Genomic DNA, 15653 nt, shown 5'->3' with positions numbered 1-15653 from the left:
GGCAGATAAAATTAAAAAGTAACTGTTGAACTTTTACACTTGAATGCCTTAAACTAAGTTTATCTTACCGTCCAAAATACCTGTTTATCATCTTGAATTGTGTTTCTCATCAAATCACATTTCTGTCTAGAATGTGGCCCATGCCAGAGACTTAAGATTTTGCTTAGTTTTCTTTTTTCACCTGTTTTTGTTCATCCAATTATTAAATATAGTCAATTCTACCACGTGGATATTCAATACTCTGTAACTCTCTTAGGAATGTTAACTTTATCTTCTGCATTACTTCAGGGCACTATCATCTCTTAGTTGGATAAGATTAACCTGTTTCAGAGCCTTCATTTTAATGCATTCTCTCAACAAAACCAAAACCAACATTTAAAAGTACATAGCTTTGCCTCTTTGGTTAGATTTATTCCTAGGTATCTTACGGTTTTGGGTGCAATTGTAAATGGGATCAACTCCTTAATTTCTCTTTCTTCTGTCTTGTTGTTGGTGTATGGGAATGCCACTGATTTCTGTGCATTGATTTTATATCCTGCCACTTTACTGAATTCCTGTATGAGTTCTAGCAGTTTTGGGGTGGAGTCTAAACCCCAAACCCAAAACCATAAGATACCTAGGAATAAATCTAACCAAAGAGGCAAAGAATCTGTACTCAGAAAACTATAAAATACTCATGAAAGAAATTGAGGAAGACACAAAGAAATGGAAAAACATTCCATGCTCATGGATTGAAAGAACAAATATTGTGAGGATGTCAATGCTACCTAGAGCAATCTACACATTTAATGCAATCCCTATCAAAATACCATCCACTTTCTTCAAAGAAATGGAACAAATAATCCTAAAATTTGTATGGAACCAGAAAAGACCCCGAATAGCCAGAGGAATGTTGAAAAAGAAAAGCAAAGCTGGCGGCATCACAATTCCGGACTTCCAGCTCTATTACAAAGCTGTCATCATCATGACAGTATGGTACTGGCACAAAAACAGACACATAGATCAATGGTACAGAACAGAGAGCCCAGAAATGGACCCTCAACTCTATGGTCAACTAATCTTTGACAAAGCAGGAAAGAATGTCCAATGGAAAAAAGATAGTCTCTTCAACAAATGGTATTGAGAAAATTGGACAGCCACATGCAGAAGAATGAAACTGGACCATTTCCTTACACCACACACAAAAATAGACTCAAAATGGTTGAAAGATGTAAATGTGAGACAGGAATCCATCAAAATCCTAAAGGAGATTGAAGCAGTAATCAACAATCTCCCCACAAACAAGAGCCCAGTGCCAGATGGCTTCCCAGGGGAATTCCACAGGCAGCAACCTCTTCGACCTCAGCCACAGCAACTTCTTCCTAGAAACGTTGCCAAAAGCAAGAGAAGCAAGGGCAAAAATGAACTATTGGGACTTCATCAAGATAAAAAGCTTTTGCACAGCAAAAGAAACAGTCAACAAAACCAAAAGACAACTGACAGAATGGCAGAAGATATTTGCAAATGACATATCCAATAAAGGGCTAGTATCCAAAATCTCTAAAGAACTTATCAAACTCAACACCCAAAGAACAAATAATCCAATCAAGAAATGGGCAGAAGACAGGAACAGACATTTTTCCAAAGAAGACATCCACATGGCCAACAGACACATGAAAAAGTGCTCAACATCACTCGGCATCAGGGAAATCCAAATCAAAACCTCAATGAGATACCACCTCACACCAGTCAGAATGGCTAAAATTAACATGTCAGGAAATGACAGATGTTGGCAGGGATGCGGAGAAAGGGGAACCCTCCTACACTGTTGGTGGGAATGCAAGCTGGTGTGGGCACTCTGGAAAACAGTTTGGAGGTCCCTCAAAAAGTTAAAAATAGAGGTACCCAATGACCCAGCAAGTACACTACTAGGTATTTATCCAAAGGATACAAACATAGTGATCTGAAGGGGTACATGCACCCCAATGTCTCTAGCGGCAATGTCCACAGTAGCCAAACTATGGAAAGAGCCAAGATGTCCATTGACAGATGAATGGATAAAGAAGATATGGTGTATATATATATATATATATATATATATATATATATATAATGGAATATTATGCAGCCATCAAAAGGAATGAAATCTTGCCATTTGCAGCGACATCGATGGAACTAGAGGGTATTATGCTGAGTGAAATAAGTCATTCAGAGAAAGACATGTATCATATGATCTCACTGATAGGAGGAATTCTTAATCTCAGGAAACAAACTGAGGGTTGCTGGAGTGGTGGGGGGTGGGAGGGATGGGGTGGTTGGGTGATAGACATTGGGGAGGGTATGTGCTATGGTGAGTGCTGTGAATTGTGTAAGACTGTTGAATCACGGACCTGTACCTCTGAAACAAATAATACATTGTATGTTAAAAAAAAGAAGAAGATAGTAGGAAGGGAAAAATGAAGGGGGGGAAATTGGAGGGGGAGACGAACCATGAGAAACTATGGACTCTGAGAAACAAACTGAAGGTTCTAGAGGGGAGGGGGGATGGGTTAGCCTGGTGATGGGTATTAAAGGGGGCACATATTGAATGGAGCACTGGGTGTTATATGCAAACAATGAATCATGGAACACTACATCAAAAACTAATGATGTAATATATGGTGATTAACATAATAAAAAAAATTTAAAAAGTACATAGCTAATCACTCATTTGCCTATGTAAAGCCCTTCATTATCTTTCTTTGATCAAGAAAAAAAATTAAAAAGTAACTAAATCATGTGTCTGCTTCCTTCTTTCTTCCCTCCCATGGGTCCATTTCTACACTCCACTTCTTGTCTTCTTTCAGTTGTTTTAATCCTCACATCCGCATACTGACCCTAAAATCTCTCGGAATGTAAATGTTAGCTCCTGGTTAAAAGGCAGTCTGTCATTTTTTTTCCTCTCTTCTGTCAAACATCCTGTTTCTTGATTGCTGCTTCAATACTTTCCTTCAGTTATGGTTGAGTTAGATTATCAGGCTCATGCTTGATGAGTTGTCAAGAACATTGACCCTGCATGGAGGTGATAAGACTAACATAGCAAAATGGCGAAGATTTCTCAGAGAGGCTTCAGATTCAAGAGTTCTAAGCACAATTTAATTATGCTCCCAAAAGAAAACCACAGTTAGCTAAAAAAGACAACATTTAGGGTATTTACTTGAATTATGGCATTTAGCTCTTCAAATGGGAAAATGTGGAGGTTTCAGATAACAGAAAATTTGTTTCTGTTAAAAATTGTATGATTATTTCTATGCATGTTATGCATTTTATTCAAAAATCTGTAAACCCAACTAAATACTTTGATGAGTGAGATTAAGTAATTCTTATTTGTTGCATTTCATTTGGTAATTGAATGCTTAGAACTGTTTAGTCCTGTTACATAAGAAATCTAAAGTATTCAAAAATTCTATTTCATATGAAAATAATTGATTTTATTTAATTTTATGTTATAGTAGATGAATGTTATATCATGTGCTGCATAACAGATTTATATCCTTGGGATCTCCTGAGATAAACCATCACTTGCATTTTGACAGTTGCTTGTAATTACTCTATGAACCATCTTTTGATGTAGAAGTAAATTCAAAGAGTTTTATTTGCTAAGTATTTAAATACACTTATCAGGATAAGCACCAATAAAAAGTTGAAGAATTCTTATAAAAGCATACTTAGCCATAATTTAAAAATAGAATTCATCAATGAATTTGTTGACACAGAGGTGATCTCCCTTATTCTGTTGATGGATTTTATGGACTAAGCTAATGGAAGTAATGCACTTAATTTATAGCAATACCATGAATAAAATAACTGTCTACCACTATTGCAACTGAATGAAAGAAATTCATGAATATTAATGTTCCAAAAGAGAGGTGGGCTGTTTGCCACGTTAGGCCCCCAAGGCTACAAATTTAGAATTGAAATAAACTGAAACAATCCATTTGAAATCAACCGCTCACAATCCATATTGTGTTTTGCAATTCTAGCCTAACACTGCATGTAAAATAGGCAATCTAAACTTGTTCCCAGTGGATAAGAAAAAGCCCCGAAGAACTACTTTTTAAACGTTGTGTCTGTCCTCAGAAACTGGACTTCAAAGATATTCTGAATAGACCATAAAGTTTCAAACTTCAGTGCCCTCAAAAGCCCCACATGGCTCCCATTGACATCAATCAGAATTTTATGTGCATGGATTGAGGGCAAAGGATAACAGTTTATATGATTGACAGTTTATAGGATGATTTAAAAAATTGTCTGAAATTCACCGTGCTGACTTTATATTCTGCAAGGACACTTAGTTTCCAAAGCTCACCCCTATCTAAATATGGTGGGCGATACTGGTTTAATTTCAAAATAATAATAAAAAAAAAGTAATTTGAAGGTCAGAGTTAAATTAACTGAAACATCTTGAAGGGATTTAAGGTGGTGTGAATATTTTCATAACTGTTGCTGGAGTTAATGTAGTGCATGAAATCAGCCATAATTCCTGGCTTGCTAAAATGTAACACCGAGGCCGCTGGGGGCAAAGGAAAGTTTCAGAGAAGGGCGTGGGCCTTTGGAACGCCGAGGCCTGCGTGACCACTCTGCCACTGGAATGCCGTGGGGAGTTGCCTTCCGGAAGCCTTCTCAGCCCAAACAGCCACCCTGTGATCCAAGAGATGTGTACATTGTCCCTTAGGCTATGTTTAGCAGAACACGTAGCATGTCTTATCTTTCCCATAAACAGATCCTCCTAGTCTCAGTAAGACCCCTTGTCACACATGATGTGCTTGAGAAACAGTGATAAGGATTTGTGCTTATCCTGAAGGACTAATAAAAGCAGGAGCAAAGACGAGCAAAGGGTTTTCGTCTCTGAGCTTTGACACCCTTGCCTTCTCCTCTTTTTCACAGCAAAGTTTGGAGTAATTCTTCATCCATTGGTACAGGGTTTGCTGGCCATCCCTAGCAAGTGGTGATCCCGATGTGACCATCTTGCAACGGACATCGTATGGACCCCCCTGAAAAGGAAAATTCTGTGCGCAGTAAGTTGGCATCGGCTCAAAGCCGAGTTCAGGGAAGTTTCAGGCTTGGGTATTTTTATGGAACTGAAAGTTCTCTAGGAACTCCAGGTATGGGGCAAAGCCTCTCTCTTGAACAGAGACAATACATTAAGGTTTTAAAGTAACTCTTAAAGGCTAACAGTGCTACTATAAATGTAAAACAGCTCCTTAAGCTGAGCAGGGCCTCTGTGATGAGGAAGCAGAAGGCTAGCTGAGGACAAAACAGAAGCTGCCCCCCTACACCGCCCACCCCCCCACCCCCACCCCGCACCCCCGCCTTGCAATGTGTGTGACATTCCTCAGGCACTCCTGGCTGCCCTAAAGGAAGAACAAGTGGTTAACTGATAGAGATCACAGTCCTGCAGGACAGGAGTCTCCCTCACTTTACAAATGTCCTAGTGATTTACAAGGAAGAAGCTTTCTTATCAATAGCCTAAATGCCAGAGACTCAAAACTCAGTTCCTGAAGCCCTAACATCACCCTCCCCTCCATGAAATTGAGGGAGGCTGAGGCGGATGGAAATGTAAATAAAACTGATTTTTTTCTAAACCTAAAGCTCATTGACAAGGACGTGTGATAAGTGTGTGACATTCTTCCAGGAAACTTGCAACTGTCTTCATGTCGGTAGCTCATCAGAGGGAAAATCAGCTTGGCTTGACAATAAGTAGGTCTCCATTATTCTGAGAGTCGTCTTTACCATATGACAGCCTTCTGAACACACCCTTTGTCCTCACCTCCCCAACTCCTCAGTATATAATCAGCCACTCCTCACAACGCCGGTGCAGCGCCTCTTTCTGCCCACGGGTCCTGTCCCTGTGCTTTAATAAAATCACCTTTTTGCACCAAAGACGTCTTAAGAATTCTTCATTGTCGGCTCTGGACCTCACCCCACTGAACGTCACTTATATTCTAAAACTTCATCATTTGGCTCCCAAATGTGGGGCTTTGAGTCTTTACATCTGGACTCTGAGCTTCAGTGCAAAATTGATAAGTACTTACTCTCCTTTTCCTTTACTCTAATTTCAGGGGCCCTTCAAGGAGTATGGTCTTATTGGAACACTTTCACATCAATTGCTTGGGCTGTAATCCTCTAGTCCATGGCCACTCAATGGGGAAGAGAAAGCCTGCCTTTTGGTTGGAAGTTAGTACCCAGGCCGGAATGGTAATAAGACCCAGAAACTTGATGCCCTCTTTATTCTTGTTCTTATACAAAGTTGTTTGTCTTGGGCACGGGGCAGCCACCTAAGTGACCAGGATGGCTGCCAATCTTTAAGACTCCCATGTGAGGTTTCCTCCTGACTGATCTGAAGTGATGCCCCTCATAGCCATGGTCTAGCCGCTTCTGGCATGGGACCTCCACTCGGAGCCAGCCAAAACCAGTATCTGATTGAATTACTAACCAGGGACCATTTCCTAGGGAAGTTTGCTGTAAGGAAGGACTACATGTGTTGGAATGTTGCTTAGAACATGATGGATTTTAATCTTTACTGTTTTCTGTCACTGTCCTCTACTAACAACTTATGGCTACAAAATTGGGTAGTTTTCCCCTATAAAACTTTTCTATTCTCCATGGGTTAAAAATGGCAGGACAATAACACAACTTCCAGGGTATGGGACAGCAGTGTCTTAGTCCATTCCCCAGGCCCCCGTCTGTAGCCTAGGACGTGATGGGGTAGAGGAGGGACACCGGCATCCATCCTACAGGCCTTTTACCTCAGGAATGCCTTCATGGGAAGGCAGGATTTTTGTTGAGGGACGCCTCTGGTCAATTTTGACACCCGGAACCTCTGACATATCCTGTGTGGGATGCCACCCAGGGGTCGGTGGGGGGGGGGGGGCTGGTAGTGGACCTTCTTTACTTTCTAGGAACATGGGATCCTCTTCTTCTGTTCCCAAGGATTCTCCCTTGGGATGCCTTTTAAGCCATTGGAATCAATTCTGACTGCAAGATTTAAGAAAGAAAAAAATGATCTTCTATAACATTGCATGGCCTCAGTGCTCTTTAGGAGACAAGGAGAAATGACCCATAAATGGGACGGGTTTCAATTCAATCTATCAGACCTCTTTTGCAAGGAGAAGGGCAAATGGACTGAAGTCCCATATGTCCAAGCCTCTATGGCCCTAAATCGGGATCCAGACCTGTGGGCCTCCTGTAGAGTTTGCCTAACCCTCAACCAGGTTAACAACCCCCTCCCCACCAAACCCTGGATATATTGGATGATGATTATCTAAAATAGTCCAATTCCTCTTAATAAACCTGGGATACTAGAGGAATTGCGGGCCAGTCCAAAGAAAGAGGACACTGGCTCTGTTGCTATCCTTCCTCCTTATAAACCCTAAGACCCCTCTGTTCCAGCCCAGCTGGACATACTAGGAGCAGGACTCCCTATCTTCTAGGAGCTCTATCTAAGTATGGAATGCATCCTCTTACGGCAGTTGCTAATGGAGAAGTGGGCACAATTAGGCTCCATGTCCCATTCTTCATGGCAGACCTAGCTCAGATAAAACAACAGGACGATGTTCTGAAAACCCCCCTCAATTTATTGAGGGCTTTCAAGAAGTATCTATTATGTTTGATTTAACCTGGCAGGATATATATATCATTTTAACTCATTATTGCACCCCTGAGGAAAAGAATCTGGGAGGGAGCACTAGAGTTTGCTGATGAACTGTCAGTGAGAGATAGGGAACGTTATCCAGTTGGGGGTGGTGCTGTCCCTGGCATGGAGCCACACTGGAACTACCATAAGGATAGTCCAGGGAGAGAAAAATGGGACCATATGATCACTTGTTTAATAGAAGAAATGAAGAAAGGATTCTCTAAACCTGTAAACTTCGATGAACTTCAGGAAATTAGCAAGGAACTGATGAGAATCCAGCTCAATTTCAGGCCTGATTGGTAGAAGCCATCCATAAATATTAAAAATTTGGACCCAGCCTCACCCGAGGGAGTAACCATTATAAGTTAGTTGGCACCTGACATCTGCCGAAAACTAACTAAAATGGCTTTAGGCCCTCAAACTCCCATCCAGCGCCTACTAGAAGCAGCGACCGGAGTGTTAGAGATACGGCCTTAAGGCAAGAAAAGGACCAGAGAGCTAAATTGCAGGATAAGATACAAGCTAAAATAATGGCTGCCACTATTGCGGATTCCCCACGGCACCAGACTAACCAGGGGCAGAAGAAAAGGCCAGTATCAGAGAACTAGGTAAGTCCCCAGGCTATGAATGTGGCCAGATCAGACATTGGAGCAGAGAATGTCCAAACAAGCACTCTCCACTAGGGCCATGTCCTGTCTGTAAAGAAACAGGACATTGGAAGAGAGACTGTCCTCATCTCGAGAGAGAGGAAGACAGGAACTCACTTCCCTGCCTGAGAGTCAAAGCTGGAGGAATTGGCATGACGGGGCCCTGAGGCTGGTCTGGCTCCCCTTGACATCAAGATGACTGGGCCCCAGGTTACCCTGGAGGTGGGAGGTAGGTTTATCAAATTTCTTACTGATACGGGAGCCACTGACTCTGTCCTTATTCAGCACTCCAGTCCTACTTGTCTTTCTAACCTTAAAATTGCATAGAAGGGGAAACTAAAACATGCCATCAGACAATGCCCTTAACCTGTAAATATAAAAGTCAATTGGTCACTCAACGTTTTTCTAGTTGTTCGATCTTGTCCCACTCCATTACTCAGACGGGACTTAATGTATAAACTGGGAAGCCGATTTGCTCTTACTATAGAGGGGGATGGTTTGTTCTCTTTAACATCTGGAGAGCTAAAACCATACCCTACTATCACTTCCAATGTCTGGAAGGAAGTAAATCCACAGGTCTGGGATTGTGGTATCCCAGCACGGGCTCTTAACAACCCAACCAGTTAAAGTGACCTTAAAAGACACAGCTAATATACCTCATAAAAAAACAATACCCTCTAAAACCTGAGGCCAAAGCTGGGTTTCAACCACTTAGTTTCTCAGACATGGTATTTTAAAGCCTTGTCAATCGCCTTATAACACCCCAATTTTACCAGTAAAAAAAGCCAAATGGAATATCGAATGGTATAAGACTTAAGAGCTATAAGTGAAGCAGTAATGCCTATTCATCCCATAGTGCCAAATCCATATATTCTCACCCAGGTCCCGGGTGATGCCAACTGGTTTCAATACTTAAAAGATGCCTTCTTTTGCATCCCACTAAAAGCAAGGAAATGAGGCCACTATTAGCCTTTGAATGGGCCTCACCTTCAAGCCCACAGGCTGCTCAATTAACCTGGACAGTATTGCCACATGGACTTAAAACAGTCCTCACCTATTTAGAGCTGCACTTAGCAGAGATCTCTAATATATCCTTGTCTCAAGGGACAATAATTCAATATGTAGATGACATTCTAATCTGTAGTCCCACAAAGGAGACATCCAATAAAACTCTATAAAATTCTATAACTTAATTTCTTGGCAGATAGAAGGTATTGTGTATCCCCTAAAAAGGCACAAATACCTAGACAAAAAGTACAATATTTAGGATACGAACTGACACCAGGTCACCATATTCTGTCTACTGGTAGAAAAAAGGCTATACTAGATCTTGAGTGCTCTGTACTTCCCTAGGTATGGCAGGTTTTTGCCGCCTGTGGATTCCTGGGTTTGGACTCTTAGCCAAACCATTGTACGATTCATTTAAAGGCCCCGATGAGGAACCTTTGCTCTGCAGACGGCCTTTCAAACATTAAAAGCTACACTTTTGTCAGCTCCGGCTTTGGCGTTAACCAAATTTAGAAAAACCTTTCATTCTATACGTATCCGAAAAGCAGAGCCAAGCTTTGAGAGTTCTCACCCAAAAGGTGGGCTATTTTCCAAAGTCATTTGACAATGTAGCCCAAGGGTGGCTGGCTTGTCTGAGCGGTGGCTGCCACAGCCCTCCTAGTAGAAGAAACCTCAAAGCTCACTATGGGACAGTCCCTAACAGTAATTACTTCCCATCAAGTCCACAGTGTCTTAGAGACCAAGGGCCACCAGTGGATGATGGGAGGCCACCTTACTAAATACCAGGTTATGCTTTTAGATACACCTGAAATAATACTTAAAACTTGTCAGACTTTAAACCCAGCTACTCTTAATGCCTGGACCTGACCATTGTACTTCTACAGAGCATAACTGTTCAGAGATCATTGATCTTGTCTATTCTAGATCTTGCCTATTGTAACAGGCCAGATTTAAAAGACTCTCCCTATTAAAAATGCAGATGATAACTGCTTTACTGATGGCAATAGCTTCATGGATAAGGGAGAAAAAAAGGCTGGATATGCTATCGTTAGTCTGATTGAAACTATTGAGGCAAAACCCCTGAAATAATAGCACTCACCTATGCTCTTCAATTGGCAAAATGTCTAACAATTCACATACTGGCTCCAAATAAGCCTTTCTGGTACTACATGCCCATGGGGCTATTTGAAAGGAAAGGGGATTATTATCAAGCCGTAACTCCCCAATCAAATACAGGCCTGAAATCATTACCCTTCTCGAAGCTGTACACCTGCCCAAGGAGGTAGCTGTAATTCACCTCAAAGGACATCAAAAGAATATGACCTTAGAATCTAAAGGAAATCATTCAGCAGACCGTGCAGTCAAGAGGCAGCAAAAAATAAACAGGTATTAATTAAGCCTTGTACCACCAGTCTTACTCCAGTGGAGTCCATAACTCCAGTCTATTCAGACCAAAAGATTCATAAAGCTCAGGAGCGAGGATATACTAAAAATACACAGGACTGGCTTGTTAACAATGAGGGAAAAATCTTTATGCCCAAAAATAGCCAATGGAAGGTAGTACAAGGCCTACACCAGGCTACTCATTTGGGCAAAGGCGCTTTGAAACATTTAAATTTTTAACAGCAACAATAAAACCGGTCTGCCGAGCCCGTATTGTCTGTCCCCAAGTAAATCCGGAAGGCGCAGCTCGCCCTCCCCCTCTTAAAACCAGTCCAGGGGCGCCTGGGTGGCTCAGTCGGTTAAGCGTCTGCCTTCGGCTCGGGTCATGATCCTAGGGTCCTGGGATCGAGCCCCACATCGGGCTCCTTGCTCAGTGAGGAGCCTGCTTCTCCCTCTCCCTCTGCCTGTCGCTCTGTCTACTTGTGCTCTCTCTGTCAAATAAATAAATAAAATCTTTAAAAAAGGGCGCCTGGGTGGCTCAGTAGTTAAGCGTCTGCCTTCGGCTCAGGTCATGATCCCAGGGTCCTGGGATCAAGCCCCGCATCAGGCTCCTTGCTCAGCAGGAGGCCTGCTTCTCCCTCTCCCACTCCCCCTGCTTGTGTTCCTGCTCTCGCTATCTCTCTCTCTGTCAAATAAATAAATAAAATCTTTAAAAAAAAAAAAAATCTTAAAAAAAAAAGTAAAAAGAAAAAAAAAACAGTCCAAAGGTGTGGATCCTATCCAGGAGAGGACTGGCAACTTGATTTCACACAAATGTCGCCTTGCAAAGGCTATAAGTTTCTATTAGTGTTTGTTGATACCTTCACCGGATGGATCGAGGCCTTTCCATGTAAAACTGAAAAAGCCATAGAAGTAACTAAGATTTTGTTGCAAGAAATTATTCCTAGATTTGACCTTCCTTGATCTCTTCAAAGTGACAATGGTACTTCTTTTACTGCCCAAATAATGCAACAAATAGCTCACGCTTTAAAAATCAACTATTTCTTGCATTCAGTCTGGCATCCACAATCCTCTGGGAAAGTAGAAAAGGCTAATCATACTTTAAAACTGCCATCTTGTTTAAACTTAGTCTAGAAGCCCAGGAAAATTGGGTTACTCTCTTGCCAATAGGACTTTTCAGGGTAAGAACTGCTTCAAAACAACCTCTAGGACTCAGCCCTTTTGAGTTATTGTGCGGAAAACCGTTCCTTTCTGTAGATGTGTTATTAGATGAAGATTATAATGCTTTATTAAATTATTCACTGGAGGGGTCCCTGGGTGGCTCAGTCAGTTAAGCAGCTGCCTTTTGGCTTAGGTCATGATCCCAGGATCATGGGATCGAGCCCTGTATTGGGCTCCCTGCTCAGCGGGGAGCCTGCTTCTCCCTCTCTGCATGCCTCTCTGTCCACTTGTGCTCTTTCTCTCTCTGTCAAATAAATAAAATCTTTAAAAAAAAATTACTAACTGGAGGCTGGTATAATTCATAAGTTACTCAATGAATATACTAATCATATACTCCCAAAACCTGATTTAACTACAACTGAAAACCCACCCCATGTAAATCTGGGACACATGGTTTATTTGAAAAATTGAAAATCAGATATAGCAGAAAACCTAAATCCGAAATAGAAAGATTCCTATCGGGTCATCTGTGTACTCCCACTGCAGTAAAACTAGAAGGGCACTCTTCATGGGCTCATATATCTAGAATAAAACCTGTACCTCCTTCACAGGAACCCAGTGAGCAAACTAATGTGCCTTCTTACTCCTGTGAACCCGTAGAAGAGCTCAAACTCTTCTGGAAACGAAAATGAAGGTTGTATATCTTCTCTCTAGTTTCCTTTCACCTGTCTTAACTGACAATTCCTTTCTACAGCGGGCACAGCATTATGCTGAACTACAAAATCAAAGCGGTTGTTGGATATGTGGAATTTTGCCTATCTCAAGGCAAAACGCCTACGGGTTACCCTGGTGGGTTTCCCCTTTACAGGGCACTGATTGGCACTCTCTACACGCTTATATTTCAGAAATAATATATAGAGATAGTATGTATCAGGATAAATCTATCACTAATCAAAATGTTTCTTCCTGGCCCATGATCAGTAGGACATGGAATTCACCAGGACATAACCAAACTTCTTCATACCCTCAAACTATTAAAATCTTAACTGACTTCACAAATCCACAAATTAATACCCACCGACCAGTGCCTAAGTTACAAAACCCTACTTATTGCTATACTGAGGATGGCATATATCAAATTTGGGGTACATATTTGTGGCTCACACCCACTATTGGACAGCTCAGTCAAAAGGCAGCTTTATGCTGGGAGCAAAGAAATCATACATATGATACTTAGGCAAATAACACACGACATCTAGGATGGCTATCATTAGAAACATGTTCCCAAATAATAGTACTCCAGGCTACTGACTAGTTCACTACTGATTGGGTAAGGCGACCTGGCATCAGATGGTTAGCTCCAAATGGAACCCACTGGATATGTGGAACTAACCTATGGCCCTGGCTTCCTCCGGGGTGGATAGGTCGCTGCACATTAGGTTTTGCCTGGATTCACGGACGCATTACTAAAACCATCACTACTCCAGCTAATCTCCCCAATTTAAAGCAAAGATGGACACGATCTGTTTTTAAATGGTATGATCATTTAACATCCATTTTTGTTCCATCTGTAGGGCTAGAGAATGTAATTTGGCGTGTAGAAGCCCTTAATAAATATTACCATGAAGGCACTCAGTGATTCACTAAATAGCCTCTCCTTACTTAATATTGAAGTCACACAGATGCGCAAGGCAGTTCTACAAAATAGAATGGCCTTAGATGTCCTAATGGCAGCACAGGGTGGCACATGTGCAATTACCAAAACAGAATGTTGTGTGTACATACCAGATTATCACAAAAATGTCACAGGACTAGTAAAAGATAATGAATACCCAAATGGGGGCTCTACAAAATCCTCTCTCTCTCTGATTGGTTAAGTTTCTGGTTTAAAGGAGGATTATGGTCAACTATTAAAGATCTCTATGTTGGACTTCTCATTCTTAAAGCCTTACTAATCTTAATGTATTGCCTTCTTCAATATTTCTCTACTTGGTGCCGAGACTCCATTGCTACAATGACTTCACATCGACAGATGATCCTTACCACCCATAGAGATACTTCTTTACTATCAGCGTTGGACTCAGCTGCCTCCATCTTTCATAATTCCCCTACACATTCCCCAACTGACCAGTGTTGACCCATAGGTAGGGACATGTCTACACCCCTATTCAGCAGGAAAAAGTTACAGAAGATGAGACCTTCCACCTTCAGCAACCTTACGAATTTAAGGGCCAAAATTGTTCAGGGGAGAAATGATGGAGCAGAAGGTTAGCTGAGGGCAAAGCAGAAGCTGCCACCCTATACCCCCTTGTGATGTGTGTGACATTCCTCAGGCACTCCTGGCTGCCCTAAAGGAAGAACAAATGGTTAACTGAGATCACAGTCCTGCAGGACAGGAGTCTCCCTCAGTTTACAAATGTCCTAGTGATTTACAAGGAAGAAGCTTTCTTACCAATAGCCTAACTGCCAGAGACCCAAAACTCAGTTCCGGAAGCCCTAACATCACCCTCCCCTCTATGAAATTGAGGGAGGCTGAGGCAGATGGAAATGTAAATAAAATTGAATTTCTTCTAAACCTAAAGCTCATTGACAAGGACGTGTGATAGGCGTGTGACATTCCTCTAGGAAACTTGCAACTGTCTTCATGTTGGTAGCTCATCAGAGGGAAAATCAGCTTGGCTTGACAATAAGTAGGTCTCCATTATCCTGAGACTCATCTTTACCATATGACAGCCCTTCTGAACACACCCTTTGTCCTCACCTCCACAACTCCTGAGTATATAATCAGCCACTCCTCAGGACCTCAGTGCAGCACCTCTTTCTGCCCATGGGTCCTATCCCCGTGCTTTAATAAAATAACCTTTTTGCACCAAAGACATCTTAAGAATTCTTGTCAGCTCTGGACCTCACCCCACCGCACCTCATATTCTAAAACATCTGTAATGGAGGACCAACTTCAGGGTTTGTTAGAGGTTATTGAACAGAACCCATGGTTCCCTGACCGAGGTACTTTATAGAAGTATGGGAGAGAATTGGAAAGAACTTGAAACGTTGCCATAAACAAGGTAAAAAGGTGTCCCTTGCTTCTTTTACTATGTGGGGTCTAGTCGGGTCCGCGCTGGCCCTTTTACATACTGAGGACACCTCAAACATCTTAAAGGGGAACCTATGACTCCTTCAGCTCCCCAAATTTGCCCTCTAACTTCTCAAGTTAGACCCAACAAAGAGGAAGAGCTCCCCTGCCCCTGACCAGGAAATTCCACCACCTTACCCCCTTTGCCCCCTGCTTAGTGGATCCTTACTGGGGGCTACATCTGGGAAGTGATACTTCAGGGGACCCCAGGGAAGTAGGCTGTAAAGACTAGCATGATGGATTTCTATCTTTACTGTTTTACATCAAGTCCTCTACTGTTTAAGCTACAAAATTGGGTAATTTCCCCTTGTAAAACTTCTAGTGTTTTCCATAGGTTAAAAATGGCGGGTTCTTCAAGGCAAGGTAAAATACAGTGTGATCTTCATGGCATGACCTTCAAGGCATGGTATTTCATTCCATACACCGGCACCCATCGTAAGCTAGAATGCGAATGGGAAGCGGAAAGGAGGGCAGGCCTCCCTCCTACAGGGATCAGTGGTGGGGTCATAGCAATTTTTTTGGGGGGGACACCTCAGGTTGCTTTGACACCAAGAACCTCTGACATCCCGTGTGGGGTGCCACCTGAGAGTCGGGGATTTTCTAGGTAATGGACCTTAAGTTCCCAAGGATTCTCCCTTGGGGGGCCTTTTAACCCACTGGAAACAAT

The sequence above is a fragment of the Phoca vitulina genome, unplaced genomic scaffold (genome assembly GCF_004348235.1).
Source record: "Phoca vitulina isolate PV1807 unplaced genomic scaffold, GSC_HSeal_1.0 scaffold72, whole genome shotgun sequence".
In the NCBI taxonomy this organism is placed as follows: Eukaryota; Metazoa; Chordata; class Mammalia; order Carnivora; family Phocidae; genus Phoca; species Phoca vitulina.
The sequence above is the reverse complement of the archived record's forward strand: the minus strand, read 5'-3'. Positions refer to the sequence as shown.